The 10872-nt window shown below is 39.1% G+C and overlaps 1 pseudogene; it reads right to left on the bottom strand.

Annotated features, from left to right (window-relative positions):
- Positions 1 to 2903: 2903 nt before the first annotated feature.
- Positions 2904 to 4727, bottom strand: LOC147622237 (uncharacterized; annotated as a pseudogene).
- Between the last annotated feature and the right edge of the window lie 6145 nt (positions 4728 to 10872).

Raw genomic sequence — 10872 nt, 5'->3', positions numbered from 1 at the left:
TATGCCTTGCTAATTGAATGGTGTTTTTGCTATTTTGGTAATTTCAAGTTAATTGCCCCTACTACTATGAAATGCTCAGAAATCTCTCTCCCCCTCTAAGTTAGTGCGACAGGCGCGGTTAGTTCCCCACCACGGGTTTCACCCGCTTTCTTATTAGAACATTCAGTTACAAAGCAGTTACAAAGTGGCCACGTGGCGGCAGCGCATGTTACATGAATATTAGAAATGTTAATGCATGTCACACCTCCCCCTGGACACGCGTCCCACCTCCCCCTGGAATCACGTGTCCCATGGGATTTCGCATGCATGAAAGTACCCGGGACGAGGGTGACTAGTACGGCAAAAATGCCTGTTCACCTCCATTGATGTTGGTCTCCACCTCCATTGCTAGCGAGGCCACAAATGGCTGTTGTTCGGTGGCGGATTCAATGCTAGTGCTTTGGCAAGAAGGACCTGACTGCTGCTCCTGGGTCGAGGTCTGGGACTGCTTCTGCAGCTGCTACGGCTGGATCGAGGCACGTTGTGACAAGGTCGTCGAACTGTTGCTTTGGCTACTGTGACTGCTGGAGCGATGGAGGTAGGGATTCCCTACTTAGTCTCGTTGGGCTCTGCTCCATTGCTGAGTGTACTGAATGGTCATCACCATTGCCATGAAATGGCTTCATTCGAATGACATGTGCAGTTGTCTTGGTTCCTTTGTCATCCCTTTGAAGCAAATAAGTATTGGCCCTGATGCGCTACAATACTGTTTATGGTCCAATCCATTTGTGCAGTAAGGATTCAGAGTTGTTTTGTTTGCGATTGGGATAATATAAATAAACCTTGTCGATTGCTTTATACTGCACTGCTTGCCTGCCATCATCGTACCATTTTTTCTATTTGGCTTGAGCTGTTTGCAGATTATTCAAAATGGCTTGCTTGAGCATGGGCTGTCTTTGCTGCATGAGGAGGTACCATTCTGCTACGTCTCTAAATCTTGGTGCTAATTGAATTTGGGGAAGATATGGTGGCAATAAGGGATCCCTGTTATACAGAGCTTTAAATGGGCTGACCCTTGTAGATGCTTGAACAGAGCATCGGTATGCATGTAGGACATAGGGTAAATGTTCATCCCAGTCTTGTCGTAATGGATCCACAAAACTTGTGAGTATATGTTTGATTGTTTTATTCAATCTCTCTGTAAGACCATTTGTCTGTGGATGATATGGTGATGTGAACTTTTGAGAAATTCCTAAGCACTATGTCAAAATCTGTATCACTTTAGATTTGAAATTTGTACCCTAATCTGAAAGAATTGCCTGAGGACATCCATGCCTAACAATTACTTCATCAATTAAAAATTTGGCCACAGTGTCAGCTGAGATGTTGGGAAGTGCCTTGGCCTCACACCACTGGGTCAAGTATTATGTCAAGAGAATGATATATTTATTGCCCTGTCTTGATTCTGGAAGTGGACCCATAATCTCCCATGCCACCATTTCGAGTGGTGGAGTGACTGTAATTGGTTCCAAAAATCCAGCCGGTTCACTGTGGGGCTTTGGATTTGCTAACATTTCACACATTGAGCTAAAAATGCACTTAATTCTTTTCTCAAGCCAGGCCAAAAGTATTTTCTCCTTATAAAACTGGGTGTTTAATGAAAACCGAAATGACCGAAAAGGTGATGAGAATGAAAATAATCCATGTAAATATGGCGCAATGCTTTTGGAACAAAAATCATGGGATTATCACCATTGGCAAAGTATAACACATTGTCTTGTAAAAAATATTTTTTGTGTGCATCTATGAGCTGCTTTTTCCTAAGGTCTTGAACAATAAATTTTACTTCTGGATCCCTTTGTTGAAGTGCTGCTATTTTGTCCGATTGAGTAGGCAAGTCATAAAAATTACCTATTTGAGTATTGCATACTGTTGGGGATACCACTGGCTATTGATTTTGGTCCATCTGCAATGTGATTTATACCTCCTAGGCAATAAGTTATTGTGAACTAGTAATCCTGTAGGGCCAAAATCCACCTCATCAATCTACTTGGGGGTTGCTTTTTGTGCAACAGTCCAATGATGGGCTGATGATCAATTTGAATGGTAACTTGTGTCCATGAACATAAGGGTGTAATTTCTGCACACAACAGCCAAAAGCTCCTTTTCTGTTGTTAAATAATTTTACTCTACAAAGGATAAGCTACGGCTAATGAAACAAACAGGTAACTAGTCACCAGCTTTCTCCTGTAAAAGTACAGCCCCAACACCTATATTGGTGGAGGCATCAGTTCTTAAAAGAAATGGCTATGAAAAATTTGGGTATTGCAGCACCATGGAATGCCGGATAAGCTGTTTGAGCTTATCAAAAGCTTTCTGACATTTCTTGTCCCAACAAAATTTGACCCCTTTCTTCATGAGGTGTCTAAATGGGGCAGTGATTTTTGCAACCATGGGGACAAAACGATTAGAGAAAGTTAGCATGCCTGTAAACCGTTGCAATTGCTTGACACTTTGAGGTTCAAGAAAATTCTGAATGGCCAAAATTTTGTCGAGATCAATTTCAACCCCTACACTGGAAATAATAAAGCCCAAAATTTTAAGGCGTGTTCTGGCCCACTTGCATTTTTTTGGCTATATCTTCAAATTGAACTATTGTAATCTTCTCATGACCTTAAGCAACACTTCCAAATGCTCAAACCAAGTCTTTGTGTGAATTAGAATGTCATCTAAATACACAACTAAAACTGATTGGGCAATTAAGTCTGAAAAGACTGTGTTCACCAGCCGCCCCGCTGAAAGGTGCTTGGGGCATCTGGTAGCCCAAATGGCATAACTATGAATTCAAATAATCCCTTGGTAGTGCAAAATGTTGTTTTTTTCACAGTCTTGTGGAGCAATTGGAATCTTCCAATAACCAGAGGCTAAATCAAAAGAAGTGAAGTACTTCGATGAACCCAATTCATCCAAATGTCATCAAACCGGGGCATCGGAAAGACATCATGGACTGTGATTTTGTTGAGAGGCCGATAATCAACACAAAATCTGTAATCCCCATTCTTTTTCTTGACCAAGTGAGGTTTAGATGCCCATGGACTGTGAGAGGGTCGGATGACTCCTTTTCCCAGCATGTCCCATACTACAGCTTCAATAACTGCATTCTCCTTGGGTGATCTCCGCCTTTGAGCCATTTTGATGGGAAAGTTTTGTTCTGTTCTGATCACATGAAAAACTGGTGCAGTAGTAACAAATGCTTTGGGAAAGTTGTTCTGTTCTGATCACATGAAAAACTGGTGCAATAGTAACAAATGCTCTGGAAGAACTAGGAAGAATTGAAGGAATTTGACTCAATAATTGGATAATATTTTGTTTTCTAACAGCATCATTAATCAGTCATCCATGTGTTTGTGCACAAGTGATAGTGGAAGCATGTGTGTGTTGAAAGAAAGGAATAGGCAAGCAATCGGGAAGAATGAGAGTTTGTCGGGCAAAATCTAATCTAGCACGCGAAGAAAGAAACCAATCACAACCTAGGGTGACGTCAAATAACTGTTTTGGGAGCACATAACAAGGAACGAAAAATGTAACATGGCTTAAGGGCACATCAACGACTTGATGAGAATTGTACACATGTTGATGATCACCAAAAAGGACCGAAATTTCAGGGGCTGGTCTAAGAGAAAGACTTAATTGTTTAACTAAGGCATGACTAATGGACGAAAATGAACTGCCAGAATCTACAAGGACTTCTACATATGTGTTATGAATGAGGGCCAAAATAGTAGAAACAATTTTGTTTGAGGAATTTGCAGTGGAGGATTGCACATGCGAGTGGGATCCCTCCATCACCCACTCGCTTAAACATTTTCCGGAACTACCGCAAGGGTGGCATCACCAACTGTGGAAATTTGAGCATTCTGAATTTGTGGTCTAGTCTGCTTCGGTGCTCTGCAATGTTTTGCCATATGCCCAAACCGATTATAGTTGAAACATCGCGGTCTTCCTTGAGCATCGCGAGCAGGAAGGTTCTGGCTCCGTTACAGATTCTGGACATCAATGTCCATGGGGATTGGGGCATCTGCATTAAAAGTTATTCTGGGAGGGTCTTTGGAAGTGGAAGTTTTTATTATCTTCCACACCTTGCTTCTGGGTATGTAATACATCTATCTCTACCCGTTGTGCAATCTCCAATGCATGTTGAAATGTTTGCGGACCTTGATCATGAACTCTTCTTGCAATATCATGGCACATCCTTGGCCAAAGGAAAAACAACTTCATAGCTTCCGGCATGTTAGGGTCGGCTCGCAGAAGCAATTGGTTAAGCCGTACCCCAAACTATGCAACTGGTTCATTTTTCAATTGTATGCAGTCTGCTATTTGTTGTAAAGCTGACTGCGCAACATTGGTATGTGCAAACCCATGAATTAAACTTTGCTTAATGTTAGTCCATTGACTACGGACCAAATCACTTTGTTGTACATACCATGTCGCTGCTATGCCATCCAATACTGTGCGAACTTCATGTGCCTTCATGTCATCGTCCCACTCATGATAAGAAGCGACATTCTCAAAATGATCTAACCATGTTAAAATGTCTTCAGTTGTTGGTAATCCTGAAAATACTCGTGGCCTACACTCTTATCAGTGGTATGTGATTTCTGTTGTTGAAATTGGTGAGTAGTGAGCAGTGAGACTAAAGCTTGATTGGTATTGTTTACTTGCAGCATCAAGGATTGAAAGGTGTGCATCGTGAGAAGACAAAGGGGTGTCTCCCTGCATAGCTTCTGTACTAAAATCGTCCATGAACCCATCGTCTCCACCAACTATACCTACGGTGTGAAATGCTCAAAAATCTCTCTCCCTCTACGGTAGTACGATAGGCGGCAAAAGGTGGTTAGTTCCCCACCATGGGTTTCACCCGCTTTCTTATTAGAGCATTTAGTTACAAAGCAGTTACAAAGTGGCCACATGGCGGGAGCGCATGTTACATGAATATTAGAAATGTTAATGCATGTCACACTACCTACTAAACATAAAATAAATTTTAAGGTGGCCTAATTATAGGATCGTTCACACACTGGTTTAGTGCTTGACAAGCTCGAGTACATTTGGTTTCCTCTATTCAAAATCTCATTATTACTCAGTTTTTATAACTAAAAACCTATAAATTTTATCGGTTTTTGTAAAAGACAAGAGTAAATTCAATCGATTTTTTTTCAGTGCAAAAAAAATCTAAAGGACGGTTATTTTCTAGCACTACAGTGGTTGGTGCTAGCCTCAACTAGACCAACAAATTTGCAAATGGAGTCTTTCCACCAACATTCAAAGGAGAATAATATTAATACAAAAAAGACAATCACTCCTGTTTACAACAAAGCACATGCAATATTAAATGTGACATCAAAAATTTATAAAATTTTGAATATATTTAAATAAAATCTCCAATATTAGCCTTGATGGCTCATTTAACAAAACCAACTTTGACTAGCCCAATCCCCAAGCATTACTAGTTTTGGATTCCATGTGATATGCACACACATGCATGCCTAGGTGTATGAGGAGTATATGTGAAGGTATTTATGATACAGTTTTGGATTCCATGTGATATGCACACACATGCATGCCTAGGTGTATGAGGAGTATATGTGAAGGTATTTATGATACAGATATAATTCCTCGTTGTTGCTATCGTCACAATGAATTTACAAAAGGGTGGGGGGAGACATTTGTAGCTTGGTCAAACATGCACATGCATGCCTAGGTGTATGAGGAGTATATGTGAAGGTATTTATGATACAGATATAATTCCTCGTTGTTGCTATCGTCACAATGAATTTACAAAAGGGTGGGGGGAGACATTTGTAGCTTGGTCAAACATGCACAATGTGAAATGGTTGAGCTTCAATTGAATTAAATAGTTGCTTCATCATGGAAAAAGACACTATGTGTTTGGAGGATGGCTAGAAAGCAAGCAAATACCAGTCTTTTTATTGTCATTTGGGTCCGCGAGCATGCAAACTTGAGTTTTGTTTCTTTGGTTATGATGAAGTGTGACCTGCCTCACATATGAAGTGATCAAATCCTATGCAAGGGGAAGGGGAGGCAAAGAAGATACATGGCTATAAGAGGGAGGAGGGATATATGGCTACATAGCTACAAGGTGTAAGGAAAATAAAATGCTAATAAATCCTATACGAAGAAGAAGAAGTGGCCGGAAGGGGTTACAAAGTGGGGGCTGGATACAAGGGGAAGGGGAAGGGGATGCATAATTGCTATAAAATGTATATATATTGATCAAATTGAAAAGCATAAGAATATACCAAAATTCAAGATAAATTTGAATTTAACAAATCAATTCACAAACCATAAAGTTATTAAATATATCTAAATAGAATCGATATTGATAGAATTGAAAACCATAAGAGTATATATTAAGTATGTATTGATAGTTTCGATATTGATAGAATTAAAAATTATAAGAATATACTAGAATTCAATATAAAATTGAATTTAATAAATCAATTCACAAACAATTATAGTACTAGTATTTGCTCATCAATGTGCAAAGTGTATAACATTGAATGAAGCTATAGAACGTAATGATGTTGATAAAACCTTTAAAAAGAAGCAATGTTCAAGATTATCAAATTACTAAATCTATTTAAATCATAACAAATGTCTACGATAACAAAATTGAGATAATGTCCATAATGTTTTAAGCTCTTTAAGTGTAAGAGAGCTATTTGAATTAAAACAAACAAAGATAAGAAGCAAAACATGAAATGAAGCTATAGAACGTAATGATATTGATAAAACCTTCAAAAAGAAGTAATGTTTAAGATTGTCAAATTACAAAACTGAGATAATGTCCATAATGTTTGAAGCTCTTTAAGTGAGAGAGGATTTTGAATCAAAATAGACAAAGACAAGAGCAAAACATGAAATGAAAACGTTCCAAACAAGAAGGTAGCAACGGAATTCTAGGTAGTTGGCTCCATTTTAAATCTACATATCGGTCTTTTTATTGTGGTTTGGTTCTTTAAGCATGATTGAGCAAGCAGATTTGAGTTTTGTTCTTTGATTGTGGTGAATTATGACCTATCCTACATATCAAGTGATCAAATTCTATGCAAGGGAAGGGGAAGTGAAGGGGATACATGGCTACAAGGGAGAGGAAGATGTTGGAGTGGCAAAACAAAGGTAGCAACACACACAAACACACACACAAATGCAGCAAGCAAGCAGAGAAAGAGAGAGGCACAACACTCAAAGTAAATTGATAAGAATGAGTGCAGTACAAGTGAAGTGACATGATAAGGTCACTTGCACTGTACACACGCTTTCGGGGGAAAAAAAACCTCCTAAGGAGGGAAAAAGTGGAGATAAAGGTAGCAACACTGATGCAACAAGCAAGCACAGATCGAGAGAAGCACAATAAATGGAAACAAAAGTGGAGACAAAGGTAGCAACACAGATGCAACAAGTAAGCAGATGGAGATAACAGTGGAGACAATGGTAGCAACACAGATGCAGCAAACAAGCAAGCAGAGATAGAGAGAAGTACAACACTCAAAGTAAATTTATGAGAATGAGCGTAGTACAAGTAAAGTTAAGAACATGATAAGGTCACTTACACAAACTCGTAAGAGTGTGTACACACACTCGGGAGAAAAAACCTCCTATGGAGGGAATGAGCGTAGTACAAGTAAAGTTAAGAACATGATAAGGTCACTTACACAACTCATAAGAGTGTGTACACACACACTTAAAGTAGATTGATGAGAATGAGTGTTATACAAGTAAAGTTAAGGACATGATAAGGTAACTTACACAAACTCATAAGAGTGTGTACACACACTCGGGGGAAAAAACCTCCTATGGAGGAAAAAAGTGCCCCAAGCCATTATTAGCATACGTCTGCCATATAAATGGCTATCCCCCATTATTAGCATACATCACTACCATATAAATGGCTATCCCCCATGTAGTAATGATGTGAATGTATGTAGGGATCATGTGGTTCATCAATCTCCAAACGGCAATAAGCCCAAAGCTTTGTGAAAAGCTTCAAACTTCTCTCATAAGAGAGCATGAATATATCTACCACATTGTCATGTGTAGAGTAGAGACATAAGCCAGGCTAATCTCTCCTACAATGAGCCTTTCCGTCATATAATGAACACCTCAATATGCTTTATGTGAGTAGGAAACACTAGGTTCCTCGTAATAATGGCTAATACATTTTGGAGTTGTCAGAGTGAAGATGGAGGTGGGGGACTATTATCCAACACTAAGATCTACCAAAAGGCATTTGAGTGGCATTTGAGCGATACACACCCTATAGTCTTTGTAAAAGTTGCCTCGTACTCAGCTTTACATCTTGAAGTGGCCACCATTGGTTGCTTCTTACTAAGCCAGGATAAACATGAATCACCAAGATGAGAGGAAAAGCCACTAATCGACACTCGCAGGTCATTCCATCTACCCATCGGAATCATTGAAAGCATGCGGTTGAATATCACCCCCTAGGCATTGAATATCACCCCCTAGGCATAGAATAAACTAAGAAAATAAGTGCCCTGTAAGTATCAAAATACTCACTTAGCAGTTTGCCAATGCTTAGCTCCACAACTGTGCATAAACTTCTCAACTAGGAGACCCCAAACTGAATAGCTGGCCTCGTATTGCATAGATAGGTAAGGGACCCAACAACTTGCTAGCTCATCTACATCCTGGATTCTTTGCCTAGCACCAGTCTCTACCAGTGTAGCAACAGGATTATAGATTTCAAGACCAAACCATGTAAGTAGTCTCTATATTTACATTGACTATAACATCATAATACCATCATCATGTTGTATAAATTTTATGCCCAAATAATAATACGGCGAGCGCAAATCTATCATCTCAAATGATACATGTAATTCAGCCTTGAAGTTGAAATCTTCTTCTTATTAGGGCCTATGAACAACATGTCATCAACGTATAAAAGGATAACTAAAAAATAATCTTTACTCCTCTTTACATAGAGGGTACTCTCAATTGGACCGTTGCAAAAACCATTTGTAACCAACTATGCATTTATCTTCTCATACCAGCTCTGTGAGCTTGCTTAAGGCTATATAAATCTTTTCTTAACTTGCGTACTTTAGATTTCTATCCCTTCTCAACAACTGACGTACATTCTGGCCATGATGCATTGCCAATGCAATAAAACACTTGTTGATTGTAGTCATACGACGAGGCATGGGTGTAGAGGTCTCATCATAATCTATTCCCTTCTCCTAGGCATAACCCTTTGAAACAAGCCTTGTAGTATCCCAACTCCAACTCTACCATTAGCTTTACGCTAACCCTCCTCATGCAAATCACCATTCAAGAAGATAGTCTTGATATCCAACTAATGTACATTCCAACCATGATGTGCTGTCAATGTAATAATACACGTAATTGTAGTCATATAAAACCTGGGTATAAAGGTCTCATCATAATCTATGCTCTTCTCCTAGGCATAGCGCTTTGCAACAAGGTTTATAGTCAATGTTGGTATCAGTTTTATGCTTAAGCTTATACCAATGGCCTTTTTACCATAAGGCAAATTTGCCAAATACCAAGTGTCACTTTTTAGGATTGAGTCGTACTCATCCTACATGGCCTACATCCAATGACCATTTTCATGTGCTTTGTCAAAGGAAATAAATTCTACTTCATTGCATATACCAGCAATGATAACATTATCCACAAAAGAATAAGATGCATGATGAGAACTTGCATGTGTCCTACTAGTCAAAGGAATAGCTAAGTTGCTATCCCATAATGTTTACACCAGACATTTTGGTATATTCTTGGTGGATGCCTTTATGGCTACCCTTTCCTCACACACTGCATCATCCACAATTTTCTCATTAATAGACTGATATGTGGGTTGAAATTTGAACTAATTTTCAATTGCATGCACAACAGCTAGTGGTATGGGTTGAAATTTGAACTGATTTTCAATTGCCTGCAGCTAGTGGTATGGGTTGAAATTCGAACTGATTTTAAATTGCCTGCAGCTAGTGGTATGGGCTGATTTTCAGCTCTGCTGTTGCTATTGGTATGGGATGATTTTCTTGAGCATTCATTTGCACCACATATGGTTGCTTGGCATTGTACAAAGGTAGAAGGGTGTCAAGGATGTCTTGGAGGATTACCGAAAGGCGAGCGATGAAAACCGAGTAAGGCCCAAAAATGAGCGATGAAAAACTAGTGAGATCCCTTTACAAAAAAATACTCGAAAAATCTAGAACTCACAATTTATTTAGCTATTAGATGTGTGCATCAAATATTCACGAAACTTTTTCCCGAGAGCACCTCACATCTTAATCGGGGACCCTTAATTTTATTTAAATATTAGTATTGTGAACTAAAATCTACCATGATACTATCTAAGAACATGACAATACAAAACACATTCTTGATACAGGAAAGTAGAAAGCAAAACATCCTAGATGGACCGACCTAGCAAGCCGCACTTCAGTTTTCCAAACACAAAAAAGATGCATACGATGTAGCTAACTGAAGCATAGTAGGCAAGGTTGCATTCTGCAAGTGAGATACATGGCACTCCATCTCATGTATTTCTTTCAAGCAATGCCTGTGATAACTTTGATAGAGCTACCTGGTGGATGAATTAATGCACCATTTCATCAAGTCCCAAGATCTTAATGAACACATACATAATATAGGTGCTTCCATGGCATGTCACCTAATTTACCTACGTCTTGTTGCATGAAGTCCTCACAAGAACATCGAGGAAACTGAGAAATGGTGATTGAATAAGTCAATCCTTGTAAAGTAGAGCCTTCTATCTTCAAAAAAAACACATGGGTTTGCCTGGCCTCCACAACGTTG

This window comes from Cibotium barometz, chromosome 29, assembly GCF_041138505.1.
Source record: "Cibotium barometz isolate CiBa-2024 chromosome 29, ASM4113850v1, whole genome shotgun sequence".
Lineage (NCBI taxonomy): Eukaryota > Viridiplantae > Streptophyta > Polypodiopsida > Cyatheales > Cibotiaceae > Cibotium > Cibotium barometz.
Note: the sequence above shows the minus strand (reverse complement) of the source record. Positions and strands in the feature narration are given on the sequence as shown.